We start from the raw sequence: 18,406 nt of genomic DNA, 5'->3' as shown, positions 1-18,406 counted from the left end.
CACACGCACTGGAGACGCGAAACCCGGAAGTAAAATGATAACGAGGTATCCATGTTGAAATCGGACATTCCCACGCCTCCCGTCATTTTCCGCATTTCACGCCCGTCATTAAGAGACATTAAGTTGGGTTTTTTAAATTGATTTTAATTAAGCTTTAAATTTAACACCTCTAGGACAGCTTTCCCATAAAAGGAGGCGAGAAGGGCCGATTCATCAGGTGAGTGCCTCCATTGCATTGTTTGTGGACCAGGAGAAGCATTAGTGTTTCCTCCAGGTCCAACAAGCTTACCTGCCATGATCGGACCCCCACGATCGGCTGACCCCTCCCGATGGCTGAGACCCACCCCGTGTCCTTGACCCCCCACGATGACCGAGAACTCCCCTGATAGTTGACCCCCTCCCCATGATGTCTCCAACCATCCCGATGTCTCCAACTCCCATCTCTCCAGCCCCGCTCTGATCTTTCCAACTCCCCTCTGATCTCTTCAGCCCCCGATGTCTCCAGGCTTCGACCTCTCCAGCCTCCAATGTCCCCAGCCTCACCGATGTCCGGCCCCAACTCCATGATGACCAACCACCACTGCCCCCCACCCCAGCGATGTCAGACTTACCTGGCATCCGCTCCCCAGCTGCTTTCCCACCCAACAGGAACCCAGCCTGTCAATTTGGCTGGGTACCACGCGGGAAACCCAAACGTAAAATTGAAATCATTCAATTAGGTTGCGATCATACATTCCGACCCGCGAAATTTACTTCTGGGTTTCGTGCCTGAAAATCTTCCCCCTTCCCTCACCCCACCACTCTCTTCCCGGCTCCAGGTAAAAATCATGCCCATGGAGTCAGAATTAACAAAAAGGCGAAAAAAAACGTGTTCGGCGTCAGTCAGGTCTAACGACGACTGTGAGGAGGCAGGCCTTGGTCTAAGCAGGGAATCTTTATTTTTGTTCAGTCGTGTTTAATTGCAAAATAAACCAGCATCTTGATGTGTCTCTGACTTCATCTTACCGGAGCATTAATCAGTTCTGTCTATCAAATAATTGAAGGACCATACAGTGGGTTCCAGTTCGTATGACAAGGCAGGGGACGTTGTTCCATCTCCCAGGTCATGCTGTTGTTCATGTAGATATTGGGTTGTGCGAATTAATTCTGAATGAAAGAGGCACGAGGTCAGTGAGAATATCTGCGACAGACCAAAATTTGTAATATCCCCTTATGTCATACAGTTTTCAAATGGAAAATGGAGGTTTCAAAATGGAGAACTGACTCCAATTGTCTTCCCAGGTGGATTGCAGATTAATCGCTATCTTGGATGTCACACAAAACGTGACAGAATCTCATTTAGCTTTTGTTACATAAGATATTTAAAATATATTAACAGTACACGCCAATTTTCAACACACATAATAATGTATGTACTTATGAGCCAAATTAAGGCCCATAGGGGGTGAAATTTCCTTCAGAAAATCGGGCGGTGTGTATAAAGGGCAGCCAATCAGCTACCACTTGTTTTTTTTTATTCGTTCATGGGATGTTGGCGTCGCTGGCAAGACCAGCATTTATTGCCCATCCCTAATTGCCCTTGAGAAGGTGGTGGTGAGCCGCCTTCTTGAACCGCTGCAGTCCGTGTGGTGAAGGTTTTGCAGCCCCAAGGACTATACAAAGAAGTGCAAGTTCAAGAAAGCCAAGAAATTACAGGGACAAAATTGCAAATTGGAATAGAGCCAGTAGGAATTAGCAGATATGACTCTGGTATTAAATTGGCAGCCTTACTTAGGGAGGTTAATTGAGAAATAAAATTGCTCACTGATGCAGTATTGGTACTGTGAACTTTCTCCCACTGTGATCTGTCCAAGCTCACTAAATTGGCAGTTTCACTCATAGAATCTTGTATGAGAAAGAAGTAAAAATGACAGAATGGTGCAGTAGAGTGCTTTGCTCATTGTGCAGTTAAGGCACAACATTGGGCAAAAATGTCTAACTTAGGCTCTATCCATCCTGCAAGTACTCAATGCTGACTATCCGTCACCAAAAGTAGATTTGTGTTCCATTCGCCAGCATCAGGAGAAGATGAAAAGATTAGAAGGACCTAGCCAGCAGATAACATGGATAGTGCTAGGAGATGGGAGGGACAGGGATAGAGTAGACAGATAAAGCGAGATTGCCTTCCAAACCAAGCCACCGACACTGGCCCTGTGCAGATATTAGGGAGGCAGAAATTGCACAAAGCAGCAAACCAACAGTGCTCGCTGCTCCATAGGTTTATGCTAACCCACTAACTTACTAATCGTTTCTTCGGGCACTTCCTTGAATAGGAAGCGGAGAAGAGCCCAGCATCAGTTCAAGTGAAGCTAGGACCCTGGAAGGAGTGAGAGGATCGAGCTCTCCCCTCAAACAATCAGATTGCAGTATTTTTGACAAGCTGCGTAACACTCGCCGCAGGCTTCCAACGTTAAAACCAAGAAGTGAAATCGTAAAAACAGTTGTAGACAGCGAAAAAAGAGAGGGTAAGAAATAATTGAATTAAATAAAAGATTCAGAACGGAAAAGTAAAAAAACATTTTTGAATTTTTTAAATTTAATTTTTAAAAAATGACCAAGAACTATTAAAATAAATAACTATTAAAATAAAATAACTATTAAAATAAAATGAATCATCTGACGAAGGAGATAATCTCCGAAAGCTTGTGATTTTAAAATAAATTTGTTGGACTATAACCTGGTGTTGTAAGATTCCTTACATTTATTAAAATAAAGAGTAATGAGACTCCATAATTTTTTTTAAAGTTTATTTTTAGTTATTTGGGCAGTCATTAAGACTTCCAATGCTATTAAAACTTAGTTTAGATGTGGTATTTTAAGCGTACATGTTTTGCAGCGATATTACAAACTTTCCAGCTAGGCAGATGAGCAAGTTGGCGCTTTTTCAATGATTCCACTGATTCTAGCTGGCGATATCCCTTTAATTTGAAGCTGTCATATCACCGGCGAATCACTAGCAGCAAGTTCCGGATTTCTGCATTTCACTGCGCATGTGCAAACACCGGAACTTGCTCCTCTATTTCATCACTAACAGAGAGCGCTGTTGAACTCACCAATATTTTGCAATGTCCCATTGTGTGCAACTGCACATAAATAAGTTAACCTTGCTGGAAAAAGTGAGCTCAGCTAGTGTGCATAATTTTCTGGTTCTCTGGGTGAATTGGACATGACCTGCTGGGTGTGCCGGAGCTGCACGGCTGACTTCCAGCAGCCAGTCAAAGGCTGCTAGCTGCCGATTGTACAGCAGGCACCTTTCTGGCATGTGTGGGGGTGCGAGCTCAGGGCAGGGTTGTCAAAGGAGCAATGGGCAAGCGTGCCAACAATCTTTCATTTTAAATAATGAAATGGTGGATTCCCCTTCAGTGGAACAGTCAGGTGACAACCAGAATACTATAGATGTACTTAGAAATACCAGGACTATGTAACTAGATGTAAATAAGATCACTAAATATTCAGCAGATGGAGGGAGGGGAAAAATAGTGAAACCAGTACATACAGTTCCCAATGTGAATGGCACTGGGCCAGCTTGTTACTTCTTTATGTTCTGAATTGTTATGGTTGGGAGTCTTACAATAGTTGGTAAAACATAAAGTTGATGTAATTTCTACAGTGTTGCAGATGACCTGGAAGATTATTACATGCAATGCTATGTTCAAGTGAGGTATGTAATACAAAATATATTTGAACATTTTTATGAATAACAATTCTAATCTGTAAAGTATTAGCTGCTACAGCTTCTTAATGGTCTGCTTTAAAATAAATTAAGTCTATCCAGTCACATGAAACTGCCAAATAAGTCGATCTTGGGCAAAAAAAATTCACTAATCCAAATTACTGAACTGTACACTGATGGCATTCACAGCTTGAAGCTGGGCACACACTTCATAAAATTGCTCACCTTCTGCCTTTTCTTATAAGGATCTACTTTAGATTTTCTTCAAGCATTCTTCATATTTATTGAGAAACTCATATTAGTTTAAACAAGCATTCCAACCTAATTACAGTCTAGGCCATTACACCGCTTTGAAAAAAAATGATGAACTGAACCCAGCAATGTTGTTATTACTGCGGTGAACTGCTTCAGTTTAAAAAGGGCATTGTTTCCTTGTAAAATGTCCTGCTCAACACTATTGAATGTTGTTACACTGAGCAGTGAATGAATGCAATGCTATGTGCACAGCTTAACGAATGAAGGTGATTCCAAGTATTACAAGTTTAGGTTCTGAGGAAAGGTTAAGCTCGGTTTCTTTCAAAAGGAGACTTTGAGATGACCTAATTGGGGTTGTAGATGATAAACAGGAGGGGGCCAAGGATAGACTTCGTCAGAAAATAGAAGCACATGGGATTGTTAACTTGGGTACATAATTGGCTAAGGGATAGGAAGCGGAGGGTAGTAGTTACGGAGGATTTTCTGACTGGAGCGAAGCATGCAGTGGAGTTCCCCAGGGATCAATATTAGGACCATTGCTTTTCTTGTTATATGTAAATGACCTTTACTTGGTTATAGGGAGTACAATTCCAAAGTTTGCAGATGATACAAAACTTGGCAATGTAGTAAATAGTGAGTATAGTCGTAGACTTCAGGGGACATAGACAGATTGGTGAAATGGGCAGGCACATGGCAGATGCAATTTAATGTGGATAAGTGTGAATTGATGCACTTTGGGAGGAACAACATGGAGAGGCAGAATAATCTAAATGGTACTATTTTGAGGAGCGAGGGATGCAAGAGCAGAGGCACCTGTGGGTGCATATTCACAAATCTTTGAAGGTGGCAGGGCAAGTGGATAAGGTGATTAAGAAAGTGTACAGGATACTTGGCTTTGTAAACATGGGCATTGAATACAAAAACAAGGAAGTCATGCTAAACCTTTACAAATCACTGGTTAGGCCTCAGCTGGAGTATTGTGTACAATTCTAGGCACCACACTTTAGAAAGGATGTCAAGGCTTTAGAGAGGGTACAGCGGAGGTTTACCAGGATGATACCAGGAATAAGGGACTTCAGTTATGTAGACAGATTGGATAAGCTGAGATTGTTCTCCTTAGAGCAGAGACGGTTAAGTGGAGACCTAATGGAGGTATTCAAAATTAGGAAGTGTTTTGTTGGAGCAAGAAGGGAGAAACTGTTTCCCTTGGCCAGTGAGTCGGTAACCAGAGGTCACAGATTTAAAATAATTGCCAAAAGAACTAGTGGGGAAATGAGGAGAAATTTTTTTCAGGCAGACGGTTGTTAAGATCTGGAACGCATTGTGCTGGAAATTGCTCTGATCGGCGTGGCAAAGTCCGCAGCAGCCTCTATGCATAAAATAAACTAATTTAACTTACCCCATATCCATGGCATGAAATTGCTTGAATTCAGAGGCTGGAAATAAATTGCGGGATCAGGCCAGCCTTGAACGGCGTGGGCTGCTGCGCATAACAAATGGCTGTGAAAATGGAAGCCCCGTTCACAAGCAGGCAAGTAAAACTCATTTATTTAAAGTGACATTCCCTAAGTTAGTCTAAATAAAAAATTAACATAACATACCTTGTTATAAAAAGGCAAGGAAATGATTTATAATGCATTGAAGCATACAGAAATTAAAAGTAAAAAAAATATTTATTTATTTTTAATACATTTTAATGATAAAAAAATATTAAAATATTAAATTAGACTGTCCACATTTTTAAAATTTAATTTTTTGTTGTTCTGCAGTCATTATAAGTCACCGCGCTTTTAAAAAGTGGTGTAGGGCTGGTATTTTCAAACATACCTTCTCGTGGCGTAAGTATCTTCGTTCCAGTTGGGCTTATGGGTAAGTTTACGGATATTTGCTGATTGTATTGATTATAGCGTAGGTTGCCCTTTAATTTGTAACTATCAAAACGCCGATGTTTTCCCCTATTGGAAATTTCCTGCAGCTGAAAAATAGATTCATTGGGGGGGCGGTTGGGGTGGGAGGGAGGAAGGTTGCCTGGTGCAACAATACGCTCGACAGGATGGGTCAGAAAACATTGAGAGCTCAATGTGGAGGCAATCAGCCGCAAGGGAGAGTCTGTTTGACGGGCGGTGCAGTGCGATGAGGGTCTGTCCCAGCCTAACTGGTCAGGTGGTGGGGCATCTGCTAACGGGTAGTCAGCCGTCCAAGTGCTACGATAATTTTCACTTGCCGTGCAAATGCAATTGTGTCCAGAATACTTGGAGAGATTTGATAGTGAGGTTATAATTTACCATGCATTGTTAGAGATTGTTAGGACACAATTTCTTCGGGGGAGAGGGGGTTCAGGGGTTGATATTTGGGGAGTGGTGGGTGGAACTGGAATACTGAGTTCATCAAGGCCTGATTATTGAAGCTGTTGACTTTTATATATTTTTGGGCGGGGGGGGGGGGGGGGCAGGGGGAATGCCATCCAGTGGATTTGTATTGGAGAGTTGCATGCCAAGCAGTTGCTGACTTTAAAGGAAAGATTGGATTTAGATTGCTGGAGTTTGAGCTAATGTTACGTGACAGGTCATTACCATCACAGTGCTAACTACACACATAACCAGTACTGCAGGTATATGTTGACACTTTAATAATAAATTTTCCACTTGTGGTACTGTGACTTATGACTTTTCAATGCATTTTAAAATGGAATGTTCTGACTCACTTCACAATTTTAATATACAGTAGATAGATGGTCAGAGGGCAAAAATCAAGAGTGATAGTCACTGATTGTACGTAAAAAAATCACCCCATAATTAGACATCAAGAATTCAAATATTGCTGAGATTGCAGAGATATGATCTACACTCGATATGCTCCTGAAAAAAGAATTCACTTAATTGAAACGTGTTGTAAAGCCCAAGTGAAAAATGTCAGCATTCCAAAGATGTGCATGGCTTAATAGTACATTTTACATTGTGAAAACAGAGAGAAGCTGAGAGCTATGTTTCAATTGGAGAGACCTTATGAGAATCATTGAACCGTATATTCATGACTTATCGTGTGATCATGACTCAGTCGATCACTGTATCAACTAAATATAACAAACATAATATATTAAACTCTATTAAATGAAAACTGATTTTGCTGAGTCTAAGGGGGTTGAAGTGAAAAAAAAACCAAAAACGGGTGCAGGAATCAGGGTCCAAACTCACTAAATTGGCATTTTCACGCCTAGAACCTTGTATGAGAAAGAAGTAAAAATGACACGTGCTGTAGAGTGCTCTTCTCATTTTGCTGTTAAGGCCTAATATTGGGCTAAAATGTCTAACTTATGCTACATGCAACCTGCAAGTACTCAATACATACGTTCCCTCTAATTTTTTGGGCCGTGTGCACCGATAGAAAGGCGGTGCGCGCCACTGTAAAAAAAATCACAACTTTGAACAGAACATCTTTTTAGAAAACATCATTCAGGGTATAGAACAAACAGAACAAATGAACAAGATAATGGATAATTGTAACAAGGCGAGCTGTCAAGGATTTTTAATTAAACAAAACTGGTTATAGAAATTTCAGAAGTAAACACTGTCAACTGAGGAATGGGGACATCCTGATTGAGACCCAGGGCTCTATTTTCGCACCCGCGATCGGGTGCGTTTGTGGCGGGGGGGCTGCTAAAATCTGGGATTCCCGGGGCGGGTCCGGAGCCCGGCTCCAACCCACCCCATTTCCGGGTTCCCCAGTGATGCGCTCACATGCGCGCGCAGCCCCCGCATGTGGGACTCCCGCCAGCAATTAAAGCTGGCGGAGTGCCACTTAAAGTACTTGAACAGGTACTTCAGGTTGTTTACAGACATGATTGACCTGATATTTTAGGAGAGATCGGATTTTGCAATTAACTGAGACTGTTTCCCGTACCGGGGGAAACACACCCAGTAGAAATGGACGTGTTGCAGCCACCAGCCTGTGGCAGCTGCAGGTGTGTGGGGGGGGGGGGGGGGGGAGGGTGGAGACCCTCACTCATTGCAGGAGGCCACTCTGTCACTTTGGACAAAGTTTGGCCTCCACCACCCACCTCCTAACAATCAAATTCACCAACTTGCACACTTACCCCGGTGTCCAGACATATTTACCTACCTTGCAGACCCCCTCAAATGTACATCTTCCGGATGGGGGCCGCCATAGCTGCAGTCATTACCTCCTCGGAGGGCGAACAGCATCACCAGCCTCGCCAGCCAAGCCGTCCACCTCTGACATGTGGAGCTTCACAACACAGTGCTGTGACACATCCACCTGCACAGCAGGAGGGAGGGCAACTGCAGAGAGAGATGATTCGCAGAGGGCACCACGCTCGCCACAGGGTCTACAGACCGAGGCTCAGCTTCTGTGGACATGTCGTCGTGGACATCTGCAGCCTCCTTCATGCCGAACTGCTCCCGGCTGGCCTGAGCACCATCTTCTTACCTGTCGCTGTCAAAGTCACCACTGCCCTCAACAACTTCTCCTCCGCATCCTTCCAGGGTGCCACCGTGGACATCGCCGACGTCTCTTAGTCATCTGCACAAAAGAGCCCTGCAAATACACCTACACCCACTCTGCAGTGACACAATGGGTGGCATCAGTTGTGGGTCTTCATTGTGATCCTCAGGAAAGGGCATTATTGCACAAACCAGACAAGATTCGCAAAGACGTGGCAGTAGTGGTGACAATATAATATGTGATGTGAGTTGATCTGAAATTACATATAGGTAAACACCATGACAAACCCTCAAACACCCTTGTGCATCCCCTTCATGCTCACGACACGTTTGCCTTACGCTTCCTACTGCACATATGTGATGCATGCCTTGTGGCTGCAGCACAGGTAGTGGCAGGTTGCGTGAGGCTGACCATGAAAGAGATGCATGAGAGGGTGAGTATGAGATAGAGCCATGAGATAGTATGAGGATTGGGTTGAGTGGTAGTGGTGAGTAAGTGCAGGTAAGATGAGGATGAGGTTTGAGTGGGTGTGACGGGTGATGTGATAGAATAGTGTTGGCATTACTGAAGGAGATGTGGGGTGGGGGCGGTGATGTGGCAGACGGAGGGGAGGGAAATGAGTAAGTGTACTCACTTCGGCTGACCTACTTAGGTGATTGAAGCGCCTCCTGCACTGTATGCAGGTGCGCGATATGTTGGTGGTGCTGGTGACCTCATCTGCCACCTCGAGCCAGGCCTTCTTGGTGGCAGAGGCAGGCCGTTTCCTCCCGCCCGCCGGGGGGACGATCTCTGTCCTCCCCCTCCTCCTCACCCCATCCAATGATACCTGGAGTGAGGCATCATTAAACCTGGGAGCAGCCTTCCCCCTGGGCTGCTCAATGCTATAATTTTTCCTATTTTCTGCAGCATCAGTCAATGGAGGACTGCCCCTTTAAATAGAGCTCCTCCAGCTGACAGACCTTGCTGCGCATGCGCAGTCCGCCCGCCGCGCAGCTTACCAGCGGGAAATCCGGAAGCACAGGTAAATGGCTCCAATTAGCCTGTAATTGCGTGCGGAGCACCCCAATTTCACCGGGCGCGTTACCTATGCGCCCAGTCGACCCCCCGCTGCGAACCCGCTGCCCTAATATCGAGCCCCCAGAGTCTGTACATGACAGGCCAGATGATGGAGAAGAGGGTGACTGTCTCTGTTCACATGTTTTTCTCTTCTGTCTCTCCCTCTCTTCCAGTGTTTTTATATTTTGTCCAGGTTTACTTCTCTATCACTGGACAGATGAGATTTGATCTGCATAAGCATCTCAAGGTGATTTTCTATCAAACCGTTTCGTGATTTCATTTTTATATGATTCATAAGGCTGAAGCCACGCTCACAATCAGCACTTGAAGCTTGAAACATGAAATTATCCAGTTTGGTAGGAAGAATAGAAAAGCAGAATATTTTTTACAAGATGAGAGACTAAGAAATATTGGTATACAGAAGGACATGGGTGTCCTTGTACATGAATCACAGAAAGTTAACATGCAGGTATAACAAGCAATTAGGAAGGCAAATTATATGTTAGCCTTTGTTGCAATGGGGTGGGATTATAAGAATAAGAATGTCTGGCTGCAATTATATCGGGATTTGGTGAGACCACACCTGGAGTACTGTGTACAGTTTTGGTCTCCTTACCTAAGGAAGGATATACTTGCCTTAGAGGCGGTGCATCAAAGGTTCACTAGATTGATTCCTGGGATGAGAGGGTTGTCCTATGAGGAGAGATTGAGTAGAATGGGCCTATAATCTCTGGAATTTAAAAGAACGGGAGGTGATCTCATAGAAACTTTAAAAATTCCTAGAAGGCTTGACAAGGTAGCTCCGAAGAAGCCGTTTCCCCTGGCTGGAGAGACTAGAATTCGGGATCATAGTCTCAAGATAAGGGGTCGGCCATTTCAGACCGAGATGAGGAAAAGTTTCTTTACTCAGAGGGTTGTGAATATTTGGAATTCTCTACCCCAGAGGGCTGTGGATGCTCAATGATTGAGTATATTCAATCGATAGATTTTTGGACACTAAGGGAATCAAGGGATATGGGGATAGGGCAGTGAAGTGGACTTGAGGTAGAAGATCAGCTATGAACTTATTGAATGGCGGAGCAGGCTCGAGGGGCAGTTTGGTCCACTCCTGCTCCTATTTCTTATGTTCTTATGAGTCCTACATATTAAAACAGTATATGACTTACTGTAAATCAGTGGTCCTGATAATAATATATTCCAAAATCCCTATCGTGGTTTAAAAATACTATTGCAGGAATCTTTAAAAAATACACTTGCTTCTTGAATGAAAAAAAGCAAAATCACTCAAGTTGTCTGACAGCTTTAAAAAGGAACATTAAAAGGGGATGTCGTGCCTGTTAAAGAGAGGCATTTTTTGTTTGCAGAGAGTCGCACGTGCGCAGCCCTGTGAGCAATGTCCCTTTAAGTAGCAGCTTTGTGGCAGCTGAAGGAGATGGGGATGGGGGGAGGGGGTTTCGGAGCTAGAACTGGGCAACCGAGCATGTGCCCTGGGCTATCTTTCTGGAGTGGAGTGCGAATGAGCTCGTGGCTCTTTCTGCAGAAATACCGACGCAGCCTCTCTCAAACAGCTGAAGTTGATTCATAGGCCCCGATATTAGGAGGGAGGCGGTTGATTGAGCGCGTGGGCAACGTGCCCAGTGAAATTGGTGTGCTCCGCATGCGATCGCAGCCTAATTGAAGGTACTTACGCATGCTTCCGGGTTTCCCGTTGCAGACCTGCGCAGCAGGGGCACTGCGCACCCGCATCACAGGCTGTCAGCAGGAGGAGCCCTATTCAAAGGGTCAGTCCTCCAATGCTCCTCCTGCAGCAAAAAACCAAATTGGCAGCTTGGAGCAGCCCAGAGGCAAGGCTGCTCCAAGGTTCTCTGACTCCTCACTCCAGGTGCTGCTCAATGGGGTCAGGAGGAGGAGGGAAACGTTTTCCCCAGCGGACGGGAGAAAGTGGCCTGCCTCTGCCACCAAGAAGGTCTGGCTCGAGGTGGCAGAGGACGTCACCAGCAGCAGTAACATCTCCCAAACCTGGGTCCAGTGCAGGAAGCGCTTTAATGACCTAACCAGGTCAGCCAAAGTGAATATACTTACGCATTCTCCCACACTCCGTCTTCCACATCACCTCCACCACCACACAACTCCTTCTGCACTGCCACCACAACGCTCTCGCATCACTCCTCACATCCACTCAACCATCATCCTCACCTTGCCTGCACTTACTCACCACCCCAGTTCTTATTCGAACACTACCACGCAACCCAATCCTCATACAATCTCATGGCTATGTCTCACACGCACCTTCCCATGCATCTCCCTCACGGTCACCCCCACCCACACCAATGCATGCAGCGGGTCACCATGCAACCATCACTCAAAAACACCTCTCTGTGTTTTGCTTTGATAGGAGAAGAGATGCCAGAATGCCCGGGAGAGGGCAAGGACCGGAGGGGGCCCGCCACACCAGGTGGTCCTCACCGAGGCAGAGCAGCAGGCTCTGGAATTAAGCCGCACACTGGAGTGCCTGTCCGTGGTGGACGCTGAGACTGGGAGCGCACAAGCGGCTGGTGACAGAAATCGAACACTCAGCACTCATGATAGCAAATGATCTTAATATCACTTGGCATCTGCAGCACCTCAACATCTGTCCACATGCTTAATATTGCTTTCTGTTCTCTTGCAGGGCCATCTGCGACCACCGTGACTGCGGAGGGCGATTCCTCAGAGGACCTGCCAGCCTCTGAGGGGGCATCGTCACATCTGAGCCAGCCATCCACCAGCGCACATACACACACCTCGGTGGCTCCCTGTCCTCAGTTAGTTGGGGTTGCACATGGTGAGTCACCATGCACATGTGAGCACGAGCAGACCTGGTGGCAGGGGCAGCCATGGAGAGTCCACGTCGGTGGGAGCACTCTTCTCCAGGCTCTGCTCAGCTGGACCCAGGTGCTGAATCCTTTAAAAGGAGAATGATCGAGGGGCAGCAGCACATTTATGAGGTACTGGAACAGTTGCCACTCGGACGCTCCACAATTGCGCAGAGGATGGAGGAGTCCAACTCCTGCATGAGTGGATTACTGTCACAGGGATGTGAAGGCATCTCTGAGATAGTGGCGCGGTTAAGTGTGGGAATGTCTGCGATGGAGGGAAGGCTCGCCTCCAACGAGCTTCAAGCACGGTTCAACAATGAGTCCATTCAGGCCCTGACAACGGCCGTTCAGATTCAGGGTGAGCAATATTCTGCCGCCTTAAACAGGCTGACAGATACTTTACAATTGGCCTTCCAAGGCTTCACACAAGTCCTCCAAATTGTCGTCCAGCAGGGTGAAAGGAGTGATGTGGGCCTGGCCCAGGAGAGGGATGATGGCGAAAGGGGATATGGAAGTGAGGACGCAACTCAAAGTAGTCCCACGTCTCACCCGTTGCCCCCCTCTCAACTAATGCTGCCTCCTCTCCAGGTAGTCGAGTCTGCCCCTGCACAGGTGCAGGTGGAGCAGTCTTTGGAGGGACCCTCACGGGCACTGAAATCCAGAGGGTGTCCGCGCAAAGCATCTCATTGGTCAGGGCATGGACAAGAACAACCTGCCACAACCTCTGCTGAAGCCACAGGGGTAGCACCACGTCGGGGTTCCCGTAAACACAAGGCGAAAGTTCAGTGAGCACAAAGGGGATGCACAAGGGTGTATGACGGAATGTCATGTTTTTCATTTAAATTTGTTTATTTTGCCACTCACGTTAAATGTTGTTATCACCACTACTGCCACGCGTTGCAAATCTTGTCTGGCTTGTGCAATAATTCCCTTTCCTGAGGATCACCATGAAGACCCACACCTGATGCCACCCACTGGGTCACTGCAGAGTGGTTGTAGGTGTATTTGCAGGGCTCTTTTGTGCAGACGACTGAGAGACGCCGGCAATGTCCCCATTGGCACCCTGGAAGGATCCGGAGGAGAAGAAGCTGAGGGCAGTGGTGACTTTGACAGCGACAGGTAAGAAGATGGTGCTTGGGCCAGCCGGGAGCAGCTCGGCATCAAGGAGGCTGCAGATGTCCACGACTACACGTTGAGTGACTCTGAGCCTCCATGTGCACTGCTGCTCAGAGAGGTCCAGGAAGCTGAGACTCGGTCTGTAGATCCTGTGGCGAGGGTAGTGCCTTCTGCGAAGCATCTCTCTGTGCGGTTGCCCTCCCTCCTGCTGTGCAGGTGGATGTGTCACAGCACTGTGTTGTGGAGCTCCATGTGTCTGAGGTGGACGGCGTGGCCGGCGAGGCTGGTGATGCTGTTCGTCCTCCGATGAGGTCATGACTGCAGTTATGGCGGCCTCCATCAGGAAGATGTACATTTGAGGGGGTCCGCAAGGTAGGTAAATGTGTCTGCACACTGGGGTTGAGGTTCCAAGTTAGTGAATTTTAGTGTTAGGAGGAGGGTGGTGGAGGCCAAACTTTGTCCAAAGTGACAGAGTGGCCTCCTGCAATGAGTGAAGGTCTTCCCCCCCACACCTGTCAAATGGACCTTTGCAGCTCCCACTGGCTGGTGGCTGCAACATGTCTGTTTCAACTGGGAGTGTTTCCCCCAGCGCGGGAAACACGCTTTGTTGAGATGAAAATTCCACCCCTCCTAAAATATCATGTCAATCAGGTCTGCAAATGACCTGAACTATCTAAATAATTGCATTAAGTGGGATACCGCCGGCTTTAATTGCAGGTGGGAGTCCCGCATGCAGGGGCTGCGTGCACACCTGCTCCGGGATTGCCCGATTTTAGCAACCCCCCCGCCACGAACACACCCGCTCGGCCATCCTAAAATTGACACCATAATGTTTTATTTGATTTTTAAAAAATCAGACGTAGAATTTTCCCGTTATGTGCAGACTTGAACCTCCTTGGACCGCTGTCCTGCTGCATAGCAGACTCAGTACCGACAAGTATGCAGTATGTCCCGGGTCGCCGAGGACCCTTCGTTTGAGTTACATTGATTCCAACTCAGCCTTTTTTTTCGGTTTGCACCACTGTTTGCAGCTGCCATTTTAACCTGTATTTAATTCAAATTATACGGAAACCCGCTCCCCGGCCCCCATAACACCAACCCCCATGCCCCCCCCTCTTCCAGCTGGGACACCTCGGGACTGCGCGTTGAATAAAACAATATCGCGTCCCTCTGGACAGTAGAGGACTTTGTGTTTATAAAAAAAGTCAAAAGAAAAGCCGCTCAATTAGATTGGAAAAGCTTCAGATAAACCGTGCGTTACGTCACGAGCTTTAAAATGTCTGCAAAAGACAGAAGTGTGTTGAGAGAAATAACAGAACACACAGGCACGGGACAGTGCGGACGGAATGACAAAGTGCGTGGCACAAAACAGACTGCTGCGCGGCCGTGCAAGCAGCTTAAAGGGAAGAGTGTCCAATACTGACAGTCCATCGCCAAAAGTAGATTTGTGTTCCATTTGCCAGCATCAGGAGAAGATGAAAAGATTAGAAGGACCTAGCCAGCAGATAACATGAATTTTTTCTTTTAAATAATGAAATGGTGGATTCCCCTTTAGTGGAATAGTCAGATGACAATCAGAATACTATAGATGTATTTAGAAAGGCCAGGACTATATAACTAGATGTAAATAAGATCACTAAACACTCAGCAGAAGGAGAGACGGGAAAAGAAGTGCGACCTGTACATACAGTTCCCACTGTGAATGGCACTGGGCCAGCTTGTTACTTCTTTATGTTCTGAATTGTTATGGTTGGGAGTCTTACAATAGTTGGTAAAACAAAATGTTGATGTAATTTCTACAATGTTGCAGATGACCTGGAAGATTATTACATGCAACGCTATGTTGAAGTGAGGTATGTAATACAAAATATATTTGAACATTTTTATGAATAACAATTCTAATCTGTAAAGTATTAGCTGCTACAGCTTCTTAATGGTCTGCTTTAAAATAAATGAAGTCTATCCAGTCACATGAAACTGCCAAATAAGTCGATCTTGGGCAAAAAAAATTCACTAATCCAAATTACTGAGCTGTACACTGATGGCATTCACAGCTTGAAGCTGGGCACACACTTCATAAAATTGCTCACCTTCTGCCTTTTCTTATAAGGATCTACTTTAGATTTTCTTCAAGCATTCTTCATATTTATTGAGAAACTCATATTAGTTTAAACAAGCATTCCAACCTAATTACAGTCTAGGTCATTACACCGCTTTGAAAAAAAATGATTAACTGACCCAGCAATGTTGTTATTACTGCGGCGAACTGCTTCAGTTTAAAATGGGCATTGATTCCTTGTAAAATGTCCTGCACAACACTGTCGAATGTTGTTACACTGAGCAGTGAATGAATGCAATGCTATGTGCACAGCTTAACGAATGAAGGTGATTCCAAGTATTACAAGTTTAGGTTCTGAGGAAAGGTTAAGAAGGTTGAGCTCGGTTTCTTTCGAAAGGAGACTTTGAGATGACCTAATTGGGGTTTCCAAGGTTATCAAGTAGACTGACCAAGTTAATTCAAGTAAATTGTTCATTGTGATGAAGGTTTCAAATCCCAGGGGACACAAGTTAAAAGTTAGGAAGTTACGATTCAGAGGGAAATCAGATGGAACTTTTTCACCCGAAGGCTAAAAGAGTGCAGTGGCAAGGTAATGAAACACCATTAATGTAGATTGTAGAATAGGTTCAAGAACCAGTAGATGTGCTTTTGGGGTGAGAAGAGACTGTGTGATTAGGTGGGTTTGATGCATCAAAAAATGATGTGCTTGGTGACCTAATGGCCCTTCCTATTGCTTAAAAATTCTCATGTTCTTTTGAGGTGCCGTGCCAAGTGTTATTCATTGAAGTAGCAAGCATTTTGAGCTTGACAAATATTAACAACTGTGATGTATTTGTATATTTGTTATATTTAATTAAAGATGTTTGACCTTGGCTCACTGGTAATACTATTGCCTCTGAGTCAGAAAGCCGTGCCACTCCAGACATTTGAGGAAATAGTCTAGGCTGACACTTCGATGCAGCACTGAGGAAATGCTGCATTGTCAGAGGTGTTAATAAGCTTTGGAATTTCCTGCATAAACCACTCCGCCTGTCTCTCCTCCTTTAAGGCGTTCCTTAAAACCTACCTCTTTGACCAAGCTTTTGTTCACCTATGCTAATATCTCCTTATGTGGCTTGGTGTCAAATTTTGTTTGATAACGCTCCTGTGAAGCACCTTGGGACGTTTTACTATGATAAAGGCGCTATATAAATGCAAGTTCTTGTTGTTATCTGTGAGATGAGCTGTTAAACTGAGGCTCAGTCTGCCTGCAGAGGGAACGCAAAAAAAAACATTGCATTATTCAAAGAGCAGGGTAGTTGTCCTGGTGACCGAGCCAACATTTATCTCTTAACCAACAGCATCCTAAAACAGATTTATCACATTGCTATTTGTGGGCTTTCCTCTGCACAAATTGGCTGCCATATTTGTCTACATGGCATAATGACTATACAACAATTTAAAGTTGTATAAGGCCAGATCTAGGTTAAATGTCAGGAGGTGGTTCTTTTCCCAGAGAATAGTGGACCTCTGGAACAGGCGACCTGCTCCTGCGGTGGACGCCAATCCGTTGAAGTCCTTCAAGCGAGAGCTGCAACAGTTTGAGGCTGAGGCGAAGATCACCTCCTACAAAAGGTAGGTACCGCATGGAATTATCAGGGCCGGAGCGATCTCAGGGACAAGTTTCTATCACCTAAAGGCGTTCGAGAGGAATTTCCCAGATGTTTTTTCCCCAAATTGGCCTGGGTTTTTATTTGTTTTTTTGCCTCTCCCAGGAGATCACATGGCTTTCGGATGGGGTGGGGAGTGTATGTATTTTGATGCACAAGGGATTACAATTGTGTGGGACAGGCTGAATGGACCAGGGGGTCTTTTCCTGTTCGTCATTGTTCGTATGTTCGCACTTCAAAAATAATTAATTGGCTGTGAAGCACATTGAGCCTTCCTGAGAACATGAAAGGTGCTAAAGAAATGCAGGTTCTTCCTTCTTTTATCTAACGCTTCACTACAGAAAGACGAAACTGCACGAAGTGTTAACCCTTGACCTGACTCACAGACATAGCAGCTGACGTACACAGGAGACGTAAAACAAAGGCTGAGGCTGTACCTCCTCGACAAAAGAGAGACCAGGAAATGGAGAGAAAAGCAGAGAGGCCCTAAACACTGTCAAAACTATTCTTAATTCAGTATGATTGGTTTCTAATTGGCAACCTGAAGGCTGGTACGGAAAGTGGAAATACCACGCTTGTGAGGTAGAGGGTGTTATTTTGAGATGGACGTTAATGCACATTTTTGGAGCAATATAGAGGGTGCTTTACAGTGCATCTCACCATGTGTACCTATCCTGGGAGTGTCGGATGTTGGCACTGTGTACAAAACGTCTTGCCCACTTGCAAATACAGCATCCTGTATCTGGTTACAACAGTATGGCTCTGTTTGTGCTGCGGGCATGAACCACGATTTGCTTTTGTTACTGAAGGATTCTGGTAAAAGCTGAGACTTCAAAGCAAAATTAGTTTAAAAATGTTTCAAAAACACAAACAAAACCACAATGGGCCAGATGATTACTTGATGCAGCTGTGTACAACAAAGTGAACTGAGTCAACAAACCCACAATCTTTCAATCCTCCTTGGATATGAGAGGATTGGAGGATTGCAAATGTTACACCCTTGTTCAAAAAGGGGAGGGATAATCCCGGTAAACCGAGCCACATAAGGAGATATTAGGACAGGTGACCAAAAGCTTGGTCAAAGAGATAGGTTTTAAGGAATGTTTTAAAGGAGGAGAGAGCAGTAGAGAGGTTTAGGGAGGGAATTCCAGAGCTTAGGGCCTAGGCCGCCATTGGTGGAGCAATTAAAATCGCGACTGTGCAAGAGGCAAGAATTAGAGGAGCGCAGATATCAGAGAGG

The 18,406-nt window shown here is 45.4% G+C and overlaps 1 long non-coding RNA gene across 1 annotated transcript in view; it reads right to left on the bottom strand.

Moving 5' to 3' along the window:
* Positions 1–876: 876 nt before the first annotated feature.
* The window catches only part of LOC137333235 (uncharacterized), a 59,721-nt gene continuing 42,191 nt past the window's right edge, over positions 877–18,406 (bottom strand). Inside the window, exon 3 of the long non-coding RNA XR_010965823.1 lies at positions 877–1,146. This is a non-coding gene — a long non-coding RNA (uncharacterized lncRNA). The remainder of the gene's footprint in view (positions 1,147–18,406) is intronic.

The sequence above is a fragment of the Heptranchias perlo genome, chromosome 2 (genome assembly GCF_035084215.1).
Source record: "Heptranchias perlo isolate sHepPer1 chromosome 2, sHepPer1.hap1, whole genome shotgun sequence".
In the NCBI taxonomy this organism is placed as follows: domain Eukaryota; kingdom Metazoa; phylum Chordata; class Chondrichthyes; order Hexanchiformes; family Hexanchidae; genus Heptranchias; species Heptranchias perlo.
This window is presented reverse-complemented; position numbering and strand designations above follow the sequence as displayed.